The sequence below is a fragment of the Puma concolor genome, chromosome B3, assembly GCF_028749965.1.
Source record: "Puma concolor isolate L17-30 chromosome B3, mPumCon1.1.hap2, whole genome shotgun sequence".
NCBI classification, from domain to species: domain Eukaryota; kingdom Metazoa; phylum Chordata; class Mammalia; order Carnivora; family Felidae; genus Puma; species Puma concolor.
This window is the reverse complement of record NC_141672.1, coordinates 47,380,065-47,396,256: the sequence shown is the minus strand read 5'-3', so window position 1 is coordinate 47,396,256 and position 16,192 is coordinate 47,380,065. Positions and strand designations below refer to the sequence as shown.

The window sequence follows — 16,192 nt, the reverse complement described above, 5'->3', positions numbered from 1 at the left end:
CTTTAGTATGTTGTCATATTTTACATTTTTTATTCATATTTTTCTATGTCTAATTATGACTAATTTCCATTTCTCTTCTGCTTAAAGAAGTCCTTTCTCTTAAGTCTGGTTTAGTGGTGATAAATTCCTTTACCTTTTGTTTGTCTGGGAAACTCTCTCTCCTTCAAATCTGAATAATTTTGACTGGTAGAGTATTTTTGGTTGTAGTTTTTTCTTCCTTTCAGGACTTTGAATATATCATGACACTTCCTTCTGGCTTCCAAGAAAAATCAGCTTATCATCTTATACGTTTTCCCTTGTAGGTAACTTTTTGTTTCTTACTTGCTGATTTTAAGATTCTCTCTTTATCATTAATCTTTGACACTGTAATTATTATGTGTTGTGATATGGACCTCCTTGGGTTCATTTTGTTTGGAATTCTGTGCTTCCTGCACTTGGAAGTCTATTTCCCTCCCTATGTTCTCAGAGAAGTTTTCAGTTATTATTTCTTCAAATAAGTTCTCTACATTTTTCCTCTCTCTCTTCTTCTTCCGGGACCCCTATACTACAAATGTTTGTTTGCTTGATGTTGTCCAAGAGATCTTTTAATCTATCCTAATCTTTGAAAATTCTTTTTTCTTTTTGCTGTTCAGCTGTGTCCTTTCCATCATGCTATCTTCCAGATCACTGATATGTTGTTTTCCATCCTCTAATCTACTGTTGAATTCTCTCTAGTGTATGTTTTATATCAGTTATTGTATTCTTCAGCTCTGATTGGTTCTTTTTAATATTTTCTACCTCTTTATTGAAGGTCTCACTGAAGTCCTCCATTCTTTTCTCCAGCCCAGTGAATATCTTTATAATCATTACTTTATTTATTTATTTTTTATTATTTTTTAATGTTTATTTATTTTTGAGAGAGAGACAGAGTGTGAGTGGGGAAGGGGCAAAGAAAGAGGGAGACACAGAATCTGAGGTAGGCTCCAGGCTTTGAGCTGTCAGCACAGAGCCTGATGTGGGGCTTGAGCCCACAAACTGTGAGATCATGACCTGAGCCAAAATTGGATGCTCAACTGACTGAGCCACCCAGGTGCCCCTGCAATCATTACTTTAAATTCTTTGTCAGGCATATTGTTTATCTTTGTTTCATTTAATTCTTTTACTGAAGCTTTTTCTTGTTCTTTCTTTTGGAGCATATTCCTCTGTCTCCCCATTATGCTCACCTTTCTGTGTTTGATTATGGATCAGATGAAACTACTATTTCTAAAGTTGAAGGAGTGGCCTTGTGTATGGAAACCCCTATGCAGATTCTGTGTGGTTGGTGACTTTTGCTGGGGCTGGCTGGACAGTGGTAGTATATGCTAGTTACTCTTTTAAACCATGACTTTTTACAGAGAGAATAAAGAAGAAAGTATAATAAAAGAAAAAAGAAAAAGAAAAGAAAAAGAGGAAAAAAAGAAAAAGAAAAAAGAAGAGAAAAAAAATAAAAGAGAAAAAGAGAATAAGAAAAGAACAAAACCCAAAAGAAAAAAAGAAAAACAAAACAAGACAAATTTTAAAAAGTTAAAAAAAAAAAGGTAAAATAAAACAGCAAAAATTTAAAGAAGAAGAAAGAGAAGGGGAAGGGGAAGGGGTAGTTTCTGGTTTGTTTTTTATGCCTCAGCACCACAGGGCAGGTAGAGTAGGCTTGAGACTTGGGGCTTGCTGAGAAAAAAGCATAGCAAACTTATTTGAAGAAATAGTAACTGAAAACTTCCCTGAAAATGTAAGGAGAGAAATAGACTTCCAACTCCAAAAGCACAGAATTCCAAACAAAACGAACCCAAAGAGGTCCATACCACAACACACAAAAAGAGAAGCTCACCATTAGCTGGGTCCTGCTCTGGTCTGGGTCCTTGAGGTAGAGGAAGAGAGAGCGTTCCTACAGTTCCTCAGCTGTTCTCAACCATGGTTTTTCCTCTGTGTCCCACTGCATCTTGGGCTGGTGTAGACCTGTGGACCCGGGCTTGCTAAAGTCATAAGCTAACCCAAATGATGGGACCAGCCCGCACTCCTGTCCAGGCTTCCATGGGGGCATGGGAACATAAGCCTTGTTCCCCAGTCTCTCTGACCTGGAGAGCATTTCCACAGCTCCTCTGCTGCTTGGCAGAGTTGTAGTATTGTTTCTTTTGTATGCTAGTTGCTCTTTTAAACCATGGGTATTTTTCTGTGTCCAAGGACAGAGGAATTTATTTCCAGCCCCTTAGTACTATCCCTCCCTACTGCTATTCATTGTGTTGGGAGTGGGGGTTCCCTTTGTTACTATGTCTCTGTCTCCTTTGTTGTTCTCTTGCTGTTCTCTCTGTCTTTGGTTGTTCAGTAGCTTTTCAATCATCCCTCAGCTCTTCAGGAGCAATTATTCTATTAATAGGTATAATTTGGTGTGTTCCATAGAGGAGGTGAGTTCAGAGTCTTTCTACATCCCCATCTTGAACTGGAACCTACCTCTCAGTCTTTATAACTTAACCATAGAAGGGATATCTACTCTTCCTTTACTTATTAGGAGGAGAGGATTGGATTGCAGTTAAGGTTGAAAGAAAAGAACAATGAAGTGGATTTTGCTTCAGGGTCTTAATTTCCTTCATTTCCACTGGAATATCTTACCTTCTCCTGTCATCCAGCCATGTTATCCTCTCAAATTTACCTAAAACCCCAAGTTTCTTTGGGAAAGGTATCCCTGACTGACTTCCCTTGTTCTTAACGATTTCCACTTGCCTTCAGGGACTTTGCCCTCTGTTGTGTGTTTTCACTTGGAATGGTGATCTCTGAGATCTTGCAGGTTCTTCGGTCTGTGGATGCTATTTCCCTCCATTAGATTATGAGGTGCTATATCAGAACAAGAATTCAAGTTGTTTTTTTGTTTGTCTTTAATCTATAGTATTCTGCACATGGGTACCGTTTAATCAGAGGCATCTAGTAACCGTAAGTGTATCTCAAATAAGAATTAATGGTACATGGTGAGATGTTAGTTTAACAAGTAGGGAAATGTCTTTTTCTGTTCAGTCCAGATTCTTAGAGCATGAAGATCCCACTTTTTCGTGCAGTTTTGAGTAAGATGTTTTTCTTTTGCAGTCATTAAATCTTTGCTGTTCTCAGACTCTCAAGCTCTCCTGTCACCCATTATATTCCTAATACAAATGAGAGCTGAAGGAGTACATAAATTAATAGATTGGAGATATTCCAACGTTTTTCAACCCTTGTTTTTAGAAATAACATAGTTGTCATATTTCATTGAATGAGTGATGGTATTCAAGAATCCCAGAAATATCTCTTTTATAACTAAGTCTATCTTCGGAATTTGGAATTTCCTAGCTCCTGCTGGAACTGAATGAATTTAATGGAATGTCACCACTTTAGGAGTTTTGGGTTCCAGAGTTTTTCACTCTGGACACACGGTGTACATATTTGCAGGTGTTGGCAAATCCCACACATACAGTCTCTTCTTTCTACCCTTTACCCAAACAAAAAATATTTCCATTCATATTAATTCAGTCTTGAACTTATTTTAGAAGCAACTGGAAAAAGCCTCATTTATCTTTGTCGTTATGCAACTGGCCAAGAATTGCAGAAATCATGTGGTTAGATGATTGTTGAAAAGACCTAGCTTATTAGAGATGGGCAAACCTTGGAAGGGTTGACGAGGTTCTTAGAGGGCCCCTGAAGTGTGGCTACTTCTCTGAAAGCTAATCAAATTAATAACCAGTACATAATAACATTCAGGATCTCTCAGAAAGTTATTGCCTCGTGAGGTTATCATCTTTTCACATGTAATTGTCTTTCCCAGCGAGGGCTCCGTCATGGGAGAACTCAGACTAATGGCATTATGCTGTGACTTCAGGCAGTCTCCTTCCCCACCCCCATCCCACCTTTCCTTTCTCAGCCATGGTGGGTCCCCTGTCTGAGCAACAGCAGAAAATTCAGAGCAAGAAAAAGCCCACAGGGTCAGATCTTTACTGCTATATTGTGGGGATGGTCCTATGCTAAGCTGGCGTAAATAAAATATGCTGCTGCTGCTGCTGCTGCTGCTGCTGCTGCTGGCTATGTCTCCAGAGAAAATCATCTGGGAGCCTGTTAGAACAAAGAATTAGACATGGTCTCCAGTGAGTGGATTTTCTAGGCCTGTGGCTGGTGGTAACTTCAAAGTGAGGTCTGTGCACAGAGGGAAGCATTGAGAATATTGGAGACCAAAGCGTTACATGACCTCAAATGTTTCCCTTGCTTGCTTGCTTGCTTTCTCTTTTGAGCCTGACAAATAGCTTCTGGAGGCCCAGTTCCATTAAGGAAGTTGAAGAACCAATGAGTTTTCCTCTTATTAAAATACTATTTGTTTCACTGGAGTAAAATGAGTCCAGGGTGGGAAGTGGCCAGGATGAGACAGAGTCCACCACGTAAGTCTGCTGGGCTTGTGCTTCCTTGTCCATATCCCTTTGTGCTATTGTCTTGTAAAACTGCAGATATTTCCATACTCATAAACGCCAGTACCAGAAATCAAGACGAGACTTTCTTTTAGACGCGATTGTCTTCCAGTTTGCTGGTAGGCTTTATTTCTAGCTTATTTGTTGGAGTCTTCAGATGTGTCGCCATTTGGGCCTATGAAACTTCATATCTAATTATTTTGAAATTTGGTACCCTTTAATACAAAAGAAATTAAAACAACAACAATGAAAATATTGTCCAATTCTATGCACAATAAAATATCCTTCAGTAATTTGATTTGCAGGAAATGAAAAGTATTATCAACAGAATATGCTTTTCAAAAATTTATAATCCTTTAAACGGGCAAATCCTTTCTCCGGGATTAGTAGCATGGTTTGTGTCCTAGGGGCCAAATCCTATTCTCTGATTCAATCCTCAAATCCTTTCTAACAGTGCCTATATTGATTTCAGACCCAGTTTCCCTTAAGAATCTGAGGACAGAATTTGGCGCTGTGTGTGGAGGTCCTTAAATAAGGATTTTTTAAAATGAAGTTTATCTAAAACAGCCTCTATTTCCAAAAGTTAAATTCTGATGCCTCAATGAGTGTAATAGATGTGCTTAATTTCTTGGCTGTCCTTTGTTTTCTCCATGCATAGCTGAATTCATACTTCTTTGATCTGAAGGAACAAACTAGAAGGTTGATGCTGAACTCCAAAAGTTTTTGGTGACTCCGGGTATTTCCTTAATTCAAAATATTGACACTGAATATGCATATAGTCGATCTTTCTATCATATTTTTAGTATTCTTGGAACTTGGTCTTTTTGAATACAGTGTACATATAAATGTTTATTATACATACGTTCACAGAGGTCAGATGCTCTCTGTTATAAGGAATGTAACTGGTGTTCTGCTCATCTACAGGAAGATGATAATAAATGCTGATGATGATGTATAGATAATGAAGACAGTAAAAACCCCAAGTTGATTTTTTTAATCATTAAAGAGCATTTACATTATGAGGAGCACAGTTTTAGTAAATGTGTTATGTTATGTTATGTTAATTATTCAAAAAATGGTTATCCATGTATAAAGCAGAATATTTGTTTTATCAGGACACATTATTTCCTACCTAGAGTAGATAACAGAATTTGTTGTTCTGTCTCGCAAAGTCTTTTCTGAGAAAAAGAACTGATATAGAGCAGAGAGGTAGTAAGAGGATCATCAAAGCATGGCCATATCATGAATGCCTACATAGAAGAGAAGTTTACAAAGAAAGTTGGCAGGCAGATTATAGTAAAGTTAACCATGCAATTTGCACAATAACAACATTTTTGAATGGGTATTGTGAGCCAAGTACTGAGCAAAAGTATTTATAGGAATTGTGTTTGATTCTCAGAACAACTCTATGAAGCAGGTATTCTTCCCATTATCATTTTCCATCTAAGGAAAATAAAGCTTAGTTAATATGGAATAGCTTGTCCAAGATCACACAACTAAGTGACTCAGCCTGGGGTTGAACCCATTTGTGCCAAACTCCAATCCCCAGGATCCTAATTCCACCTTCTGTGCCTTTTGTCTTCCCAGTTCTTGTCTCCCAGAAGTGTGCTCTGCACATCCCAACTGTCTGTGCTGCCCTCAGTCTCTAATAGTCTCTAGCTTCCTTTTGCACGTTTTTCAAGGCTTGATTCTTGGCGTTTGCTCTCTGCCACCTCCAGGATCCTATACTCCTCGAACACTCTTCTGATAATAATGCACTGTCTTTCCATCTCATGCCCATAGGCCCACATCTTAAAGCCACTCCTTGTCCTCACTGTACCCTCCAATTCCAGAACCTGTACTTGTTTCCACCTCTGCCTTCACTTCATTATTTCCAGCCTGGGTCAGCCATGCAGGATCTTTCCAGATGAAAATTGGTCCTCTATGGACTTGGTTCTCCCAAGCCTGTGATCTCCACATACCTTCTCACCGTTCTGGAAAGTGGGTCATTACTGAAGGTGGTGCTTAGATTCCCCACAGATCTCTGTTATGGCATCTTATTTGGGTGTCCAGGGCTAAATGGATCACTTTTTATTCATGTCCAGCTGATGCCATCTCATCTTCCTCATAGTAGCAGTTCTAAACTTTTCTATTTTCCTTAAGTCCTCTGAGAAACTGCTATACCCTTACTCTATTTCTTTACCAGGAAAATCAAGGACATTTGATCTGAGCTTCCTCATATTCACTTTTTCCACCTAACAATTGCTCTGCCTGTGTTCTTCATCTCATCCCCCTTCAGCCTCCTCTGGAATCTTCTTCATCAGTTATACTCTACTTTCTATATATTTTCAGTCTTCCTTCTCTGGTGTCTTTTTTCTAAACATGTGGGTTTCCCATACAGTAAGGATTTTTTTTTTTAACCTTTTAACATCTACAGGTGTCATCCTCCATATATTCTTACTTTTGCCTTCAGTTTACTCCAGAGAACACTCTCCTTAACTTCTGGTAATCTGGCTTTCTCGAAACTGCTACTGAAACCAAAGGCCACATGGATCTCCTAATCCATTGAACCACTGTCCCTTTCTTAGCCTGTATGCTTCTCAACTTTCCTGAAGTAAATGACCTTGTCATGTGCCCTTATTCTATACTTTTTCTTCCATTAGCATCCATGGTACCACATGGCTCCATCTTCTGAACTGATTCCTCTTCTCTTCAGTCTAATTTAATTCAATCAATGTGTATTCAGCATTCACTTATTTCAGCTAAGGTTGATGAAGAAGCAAGATACTGTTTGGATAATCCCCCAGTGTGGGATATGGCTGATAACAGTGTCACCATCAAATTATTAAACTTTCCTTTCTCTAAAACTAATTAACTAGAATTATAAATTATGTTCTCTATAACTCCTAGACTTGAAAATTTGGTTGATGGTGATGATGTAATTTATTTGAAATAATCTTGAAAAGGGTACCTTCGTTTGTGAGCCGTGGTTATGCTTGGTACATCTCATTTTAACTCAAACACTACATCATGTGTGTTACTTGCTAGGTACTATTCCCAATGCTTTATACATATTAACTCATTGAACACTCAAGACAAGTGGGTTATATTGTCCTACAGATAATGAATGGAGTTTGCCCTTTGAAATAAAACACAAATTGTTTATCATTTTATGGATCAAATCTGTTTTTAGTTGGATGGTCTTTATTACAGAGTATTTGATTTCTCTTCTACTTAATGGAAAGTTTCTCTCTGGTGGATGTTCTTTAAATAAAATTCAAAAAGAAAAAAAAAGTGAGCACTCTGATTATTCCCATTTTATAGATGAGGAAACTGAGGCACATTTAAATAACTAACTCAAGGTCATATAGCCAGCAAGTGACTCAGCTGGGATTTGAATGCATGCCGCATGGTTCCAGATTTGGTGCTGCAGAGATAGTCAATAGGTGATTATGAATGGAAAAAAATACATAAAGAACTAATTTTCTGATTATTTATCAAAAGCTAATTTAAGATTTTCCTTCCCATTTAAATTGTTTATTTCGTGTATTTTGCACCTTCTTGCTGCTTCCTTTCATCATTTGAGAAAAAAAAATTTGTATTTAAAATGTGGATATATAAATGTGTCAGTGGGACAAGGTAATTTGATCTCCAGGTAACAAGACCTTTCCAGAATCTCCTTCTGGATTTCTATTCTCATTTTAGGCACACCCTGGCGTGAAATGATGGGGAGTCTTTGGAAAAGGTACCCTGAAGGAATCATTGCCTTCTACAGGTGCCTCCCATTTGCTACTTCTTCAGCAGGCTTCAGCTCACCATCCTTCCCCACAGGTGACCTTGGTGGTACTAAGTCCTGCTGCGTCAGCACTGCTATCTGTAAAGGGTGAAGACTTTGTCAAGTGGCTTTTTTCAAAACATGCAATAGCTACTATGCTGTCTTGTTTGTATACCTTGCACAAGTACCATGAAGTTCTCAAATCTCTTTCGCATCAAGGGGTTTGGTCTGTGGCTAAAGAGAACTGACCACAGCGGCTCACCATCTTTCTGTTGGTTGCTGGTTATTCTGTTACATTATTCTGTGCTAGAATTCCTTTCTGAGCACCCATATGAATGGCGCTCATTCATATGCTCACACATACGAGATTTAGAATACAGACCCATACTTGAAAGTTAAGATATTAAAATTGTCTGATTGTGTCTTATTTACTTTTTTTGGTGTCACAATATCCTTTTATGAAGTGACAGTAAGTGTTGTCCTTCCTCAAGTGCTTACTCAGCAAAATAAAAAGTTGGTAACTCTATCAAAAAAATTAATCCAAAATGTCGTGTTTCTGTTATCTTCCTAGTGTTGTTATGCTCATTAGATGAAATTGTAAACAGCACAATCCCAGGATTGCTGATCATTTTACATGGTCTGGGTTACTAAAAATGACATTGAGGTAGACATTCAGCTAGTTAGCCTTCTAGAAAACAAGGCTGAAACTTATGCCAAATATTAGTGTGATTCTGAAACTTAGTGTATAGCTAACATTTATCTTTCTCTTCCCAATCCATTACTTCTATCTTATTCTAGGTCTTGATTCCCTTGGTGTCCATATTTCTAGGTTATCTGTCTCTTTTCTGAACTTAGGTCTTATGTGAGGTCCTGCTAATTTAACATTTAATCATTATATTTCTTTTTTTTTTTTTTCAACGTTTTTATTTATTTTTGGGACAGAGAGAGACGGAGCATGAACGGGGGAGGGGCAGAGAGAGAGGGAGACACAGAATCGGAAACAGGCTCCAGGCTCTGAGCCATCCGCCCAGAGCCCGACGGGGGGCTCGAACTCACGGACCGCGAGATCGTGACCTGGCTGAAGTCGGACGCTTAACCGACTGCGCCACCCAGGCGCCCCAATCATTATATTTCTTTGTAACATTTCTGGGTCCGATGTCTCACATGGTCATTTGGATTTTGTGTGTATACTTCTATTATCCCCAGCTCAATAAGAAGCTATTTGAGGTTAGGCATGGACATTATTTTCTTCAGGTTCCCTGCAGCTCTTAGCTCTGTGTGCCTGAAAGAACATGTGCTTTCTGAATGAATAAATGAAGGACATAATTCAACCTTTACTGGGCATTCAAACAAGAAGGGTTGTTGGGTTTGTCCTGTAGAGTGGAAGTTCTAGTGCTGGAGAAATTTGGCCAAGTTTACTGTCAACTAAAGTGGTATAAGCAAGCTGGCCTGGAGCTGAGTCGCCTGTGATATATCCATGTCATTAGATCTTGTGACATGAGAAGTCAACAAACACTGGATTGCAAATACCATGTAGTGAGTGCCGGGTCTGTGCATGTGTGAACGCTCTTTCGGAACTCTCTTGATAAAAAAAAACCTGTATGTGGGTTTATATGTCCCAATTAAATAATACAAATAAAAGTGACAGAGGCAGGATTTGAACTTCAACAGATCCACCTCCAAAGTTACAGTTTTTAATCATTACACGACCTTCATGATGCAATGCTTCATAGAATCAGAGCAATCAACATCTAATCCTCATGGGCCCTTATGGTAGAAAGGTCAGCCTAAAGTCCTAGGCAATGCCACAGCATCCCTGCCAGGGTCAGATACTCATTTTCTAGACCACCAAAACTAGTCTCAGAGGGAGGACAATGTATAACAAGTTTAAGGTGCCCTCAGGTGGTTCAGAGTCAGTCTGAAAGAATAGCAGAGAGGCAGCCTGCTCTATCTGTAGGGTGACCATATAATTTACCATTCAAATCAAAATACTTTGGAGAGCTAAAGGAAACACTGTGATAATTATGCAGAAAGTACAAATGTAAACTGACTACTCCAGGCGGTCTTTACTGGCTGAGTATGTTAAAACCTCTCAGGAAAGGGAAAGAAAAATGTAAGTAAACATGGTAAATGTGGGAAGCCAATGATCTGAAAGAGGACAAAGTTGGGGTGAGGGCACTAAACCTAGGGGCAGATGTTTGGTGCAGTTAATGATGTTTAGAAAAGACCTGGGCATATACGTATAACAAAAAGAAGCAAAAAATTGTATCCAGACACACAAAACAATAGAGTAGTTTGTGTATATGTGAAAACAAGTCAGGGAAATAAAAAATGCTGAGAATGGATTTCCAACAACTATTTGAAAGTTGAGGGCCAGATGGATCTAACATGCAGTGGGTACATCATAGCAGGAACCGTGAAACAAATCCTGGTCATCAAAGGCTCAGTATGAACCCGAGAGGGAGTCCAGGTTTGCTGCATCAGTATCTTCTTGGGACCAGGATCATTCCATATTTTTGTCAGGTGATGTACAGCCATCTCTTCTCAGCTGGCTGACTTTTCTGGTACAATAAATGTAAATAAACTTTTGAAATTTGGGAGGCCAACTGTCTACAAGAGAATAAAGTTGGGATCTCATCGTGCACCTAGGAACAAAAAGTGAATGCGGTCCAGGAAAGGATTGGATGAGTATATGTGACAAGAAGAAACCTGAGATCCAGATGCAAATTGAATATGATTCAGCAGTATACTTTGAAAATGACAGAAACTCTACATCACCGATCGGAAAGAAACCTTTTGTTGCTTCAAGACTTGCCAAAGACCTTACAAGAGCAGTATGTGCAGTTCTGACTTCTGCATTTTTAAAATGATTCAAAGAGGGGTGCCCGGGGGGCTCAGTCAGTTAAACGTCCAACTTTGGCTCATAGTTTGTGGGTTCGAGCCCTACACTGGGCTCTGTACTGGCAACTCAGAGCCCGGAGTCTGCTTCAGATTCTGTGTCTCCCTGTCTCTCTGCCCCTCCCCTGCTCATTCATTCTCTTTCTCTCTCTCTCTCTCTCTCTCTCTCTCTCTCTCTCTCAAAAATAAACATTTAAAAAATAAATTAAATAATGTAAAAAATTAAAGTCCAGAAAAGAATTACCAGATAGATTATAGTGGTAGGGGCATGGCCTTTTGTGAAATTTAGTAGAGAGAGAGAGAGAGAGAGAAAGCTAAGGGTTGATTTCACTGTTTTCAAAAATCATGGAGAATATGGATACTCATTATTTTGCTTCTCCACAGTAGGTTGAAAAGAAGAAATGGGCTGACATTGCAGCAAGAGGTATGTCAGCAATGCTTAAGGAAGAACTTCTTGACCAAATACTGGGACAGGGAAGTGCTGAAATGTTTGACCCTATAATCTTTTTATTATAGGATAGAAAATCACTAGTAGTCCTGAGTTGTCATTACCTGTGCTATTTGATGTAGGAGATCCTGAAGAGTGGAGGAATCTGGGAGAGCACAAGGATATCTCTTGACAGACCTGGATGTTCCGAAACTGGTCAGAGAGAAGGAAATGTCAAAGTTAGTTGACCATAAAAACGATCACGTGGACTCTTATCTCTGGGTTATAGATGTGTTGAGATGAATCTTTACACACAGGGCCCTGCCCCTCCTCCTGAAATCCAGATGGTGACTCTCTGACATTGCCCTGTGACTTCACCAGCGTTATTCCTCTTTATTCTACTTTAGTCCCAGGTGATTCACCTGGGTGGGGACCATGCCTCCAGCTGTGAGTTAAGCATCACTTCTCCCTTTTGAGTGGGAAGAAGCACCTTCTATAGCTGTCCCTCCCAGAAACTCGATGGCTTCCTTAAACCCCAGAGGATTTTCTCTGAGACAGAATGTTTACTATGTTTGGTTTGGTACCCTGTTCTTCTATTAGGAGAGAAGGCATACCCTTGCATAGGGCAGCAGCCAGTATTGGATCAGCTTCAGTTGAGACCTTTCTTGCCATTGCAGAGCATCACATAGGGCTTAGCATCCAGGCTGTCTAAGTCCCACTGGCCACTAGTCTTGGCCTTCATCCCTCAGACTGTGAAGCCCAAATCTGCAGAACTAGAGCTGCACAGCTGTTCTCAGCAGAGAGGTACTGGTCTCCTTAGGCGGATACGCTATTTACTGCTTGTGAGGCAACTGCACAGGATGTCCCTGAGAATACACAGTTTGTCTCTGAGAGGTAGAAGGTGAGTAGGAGCAAAAGGATGTGTGTCGATGCATAGTCACCCTGACATTTGCTCTGAAATCACTGAATTGAGTGAGAAAGGGCAAGTGGAGCACTAAGTGACCCCTCTGCTCCCGCGTGTGACTCGGGAATCCTATGGCGCTAGGTCCCAGGCTCCATTTCTGCCTCTATTGGAAGCCCTAGATTTGCTGGGCTCTGTGGCTACTGTGCTTTTATGTAAGCAATGGAGATACAATGATGAATAAGACAGATAACGTCTCGCTGTCATGGGGTTTATTCCTAGTGAGAGGAGACAGACTACACACAAAGAGGCAAATAAATAAACAAGAAAATATCAGATGGTGACAGGTGATAGTAAATCAGAGTGATTGATGGGAAGTTAGTATTGGGTGTGGGAAGAGTTTAGGCTGAGATGTTGGGGACAGACTCACTGAAGAGGTTAATTAGTAACTTGAATGACAAAAAAAGAGGCAACAAGATGATGCAAGGAAAGAGCTTCAAGCAGCAGGAACTGCCAGTGGAAAGGCCCTAAGCTGGGAAGGAGCTCAGTGTTTTTGGAACAAAGAAGGGAGGCCAAATGGGACTGGAGCTGAGTGAGGTTGGGATATGAGATGAGACTGGAAAGTCTGTCAGGTGCCAGATCACAGGGAGCCATGGGATCCAGGAAAAGAGTGAATTCAAAATGGTCCTAGAATTGGATTAGACTCTGGAGGTCATCTAGCTTGTGCTTCTTACTGCAAGACCGTGATAGCAGAGCGGAGGTGCGATTTCATCACTCCAGCTCTGCCAGCCAAACTTGGTCATGCTCCGATGTGGAAACAAGATCTTCTGACCCAGGGTCGTTGCCACTTCCCACCAGATTCCCACCAGGAAGTGGGAGTCCTGAATATCCCACTTTAATAGGGAATTAAATAAACTAATATCTGAGTAACATTTAGAACAATATTCATTACATTATGCTTGTTATATAATAAACACTATATAAATGTTTCAAAGGTAAAAAAAAAAGACATAAAAACATGGAATTATCTTTCACACACCTTGTAAAAAAAAAGGGGGATTATAAACATCTTTGTAGACTAGTTATGCCTGTCTCAGTAGTGAGTACTTAGTTTGCCTGTTTAATGCCACAGACCAAATGCAACCCATTTATTCTACAGTTGAGACACATTCCCGCTATAGGGACGTATGGTGCAGCTTGTACATCCAGGAGGAGTGAACATTCCACTGTGCACACAAATATTCAGAATCAGAAAATTGTATTGTAAGTTATGTACACACAGGGCACATGTGCGTATATACATCTTGGTTTTTCAAATAGCAATGACATTGCCAAAAGGAGTGCTAGCTTTCACATCCTCCTCTGAAAAGAAGGTTTTACTGAAGAGGACATATGGAAATACATTTTGGAATAGCTGAGATCTTCAGTTCTGAAAGGATTTGAGGCTGGATCGATTAAGCACAAACCCATGGCAAGAGATGTGCTGGTGGAATAGAAGTTTGTTGTCACGACTCAGGCCCTCATTCGGGATTTAGAGCCCAAAGATCTGCCACGAGCAGATGCAAGGGCAAATCACACCCTCTTTCTCTGGCCTGAATCTCCATTCATCCTACTGCCTTCTATACTTTCTCCTTGTTCTCTCCCATTAACTGATAGGAGGGCTCTAATAGACTTTCTGCTTTCTCTCTCTTTATTCCTCCTTTATCTCTTTTTTTTTTTTAATTTTTTTTTCAACGTTTATTTATTTTTGGGACAGAGAGAGACAGAGCATGAACGGGGGAGGGGCAGAGAGAGAGGGAGACACAGAATCAGAAGCAGGCTCCAGGCTCTGAGCCATCAGCCCAGAGCCTGACGCGGGGCTCGAACTCACGGACCGCGAGATCGTGACCTGGCTGAAGTCGGACGCTTAGCCGTCTGCGCCACCCAGGTGCCCCTATCTCTATCTTTTAGGGAGAATGTAATAGAGAAAAGTTTCACTCCTTCCTCCAGAGCTTGAAGAGACAGGAAGGGCATCCTCCCTTCTGGGGTAGAAGATGAAGGTATAAATGAGGTGATGGCTTTGAATCAAAGAGGGTAGGTCTAAGAGAAACATCAGAGTCCATGGAAATTCCTCTTTACTGTTCAGCTTTATGGAACATGTAGAAGGAGTTTGTACAGTGTGCTAAGGTAAATGGAGGAGATCGCTTACAGCTGAGGTGTCCTACTTGGGTACTCCAGCTACCTTAGATTCTCCAGGTACCCTGAGGGCCAAAGGGACCCAAGCTTTACAGAGGCTCTGTGAACTTCAAGGTCAACCTAGGTATCGATATCCAGCTGAAGACAAGGGAAAAGAGAGCACAGAGGGCCAGCTGCAAGAATTATAATTCAGGTCTAATTACAAACCTTGGTGCATGTTCCATTGGCTGGAGCCTGTCATATGGACACATCTGACTATGAGGAAAGCTGGGACCTGGGTTTAGCTGTGTGTTGGAGAGGGAAGGAAAGAGGTTTGGTGAATAGGTAGCCAGTCTCTACCATGGAAAGTATATGACCAATGGTACTCCAGAGACAGTGGCAGAGTTGAAATTAAGACCCACCTTACTTAACCCATAGCACAGTGCTCTCCTCACCAAACTACCCTCTGTTATATCATTCATATGTTCCCTACCTTTAAAAAAAAAAAAAAAACACTTCCCACAAAAGGTGGCAAAAGGAAACCAAGAACCATTTTCTAAGGAAGATTGAAATGATGTGAAAGCACCAGCCATGTTTGACATAGGAAACACAGAAAATTGTTAGTCTCAGGGACCCAAGGAACCAAAATGCATCTGATTGCCTCAAAGGTCATTTTGTTAAAGTAAGGCCTGCTCTGCAGAACGATGAATGTGCATTAGCAAATCCGAAGTAATTACTGAGGATATTCAAGGCAAAACTGCCTACCCAATTTGTATGACATGGATCTTACCCATGAAAAATATGCTCCGTGGTCGAGAAAATGTCAGGCCGTGACTGAAGCTCATGTCGATATCAAGACTACGAATAGTTATATGCTTCATTTGTTGTGTGATCATATTTGGAAGACCTCTCACACTCAGAACCTACAGGTCCACCAAATCCAGAAGAAGATGATGGAAATCATGACTGAAGAGGTACAAATGACTTTAAATATGTTGTCAATAAACCGATTGCAGTCAGCATTGGGAAAGACATAAAAAAGCCTTGCCAATCTGTCTATCTTCTCTATGATATGTTTTTTGAAAAGTAAAAATGCTAAAGAAGCCCAGGTTTGAATTGGGGAACTCACGTCACTTCATGGTGAAGGCAATAATTCTGGAAATTCCCCTGGGATAAGACAGGTGATACAGCCGAACGAGTGGATGGATATGAGCCACTAGTCTACAAATCTGCTTAAAATTCAGACTTCAAATGGTGACAAATGAAAAGTCTTATCTGTGGAGGCAAAAGGACACGCATGGCCCAGTAATGCCATTCTGGCATATCTTCAGTCAAATTCTACTCACAAGAAAGGCCCTGGTACAACTTGTGGGAATCTCACAAAGAAAGGTCAGCCTTGCCTCCTGATAAGACAGAGAATTTCCACTGTACCATGAACTCTTTGTAAGGAAATCAGCTTCCGAATCCTCAGCCTTGCTTTTTCTTACTCCTTGCTGTCCTTCCCCACTCGGCTGCTTCCTGAGGACCTGGGGAGGGAGGCAAGACGAGGGTTATTGCGCGGTTCACTGCAAACACCTGTCTCTTGGTTTTACCTCAACCTTTTGATTCAGATGTTTTCACTTCCT

General features: G+C 40.4%; 1 pseudogene; it reads left to right on the top strand.

The window, feature by feature from the left end:
• The first annotated feature begins 15,119 nt into the window (after positions 1 to 15,119).
• Positions 15,120 to 15,804, top strand: LOC112855770 (small ribosomal subunit protein eS1 pseudogene; annotated as a pseudogene).
• Positions 15,805 to 16,192: the final 388 nt, after the last annotated feature.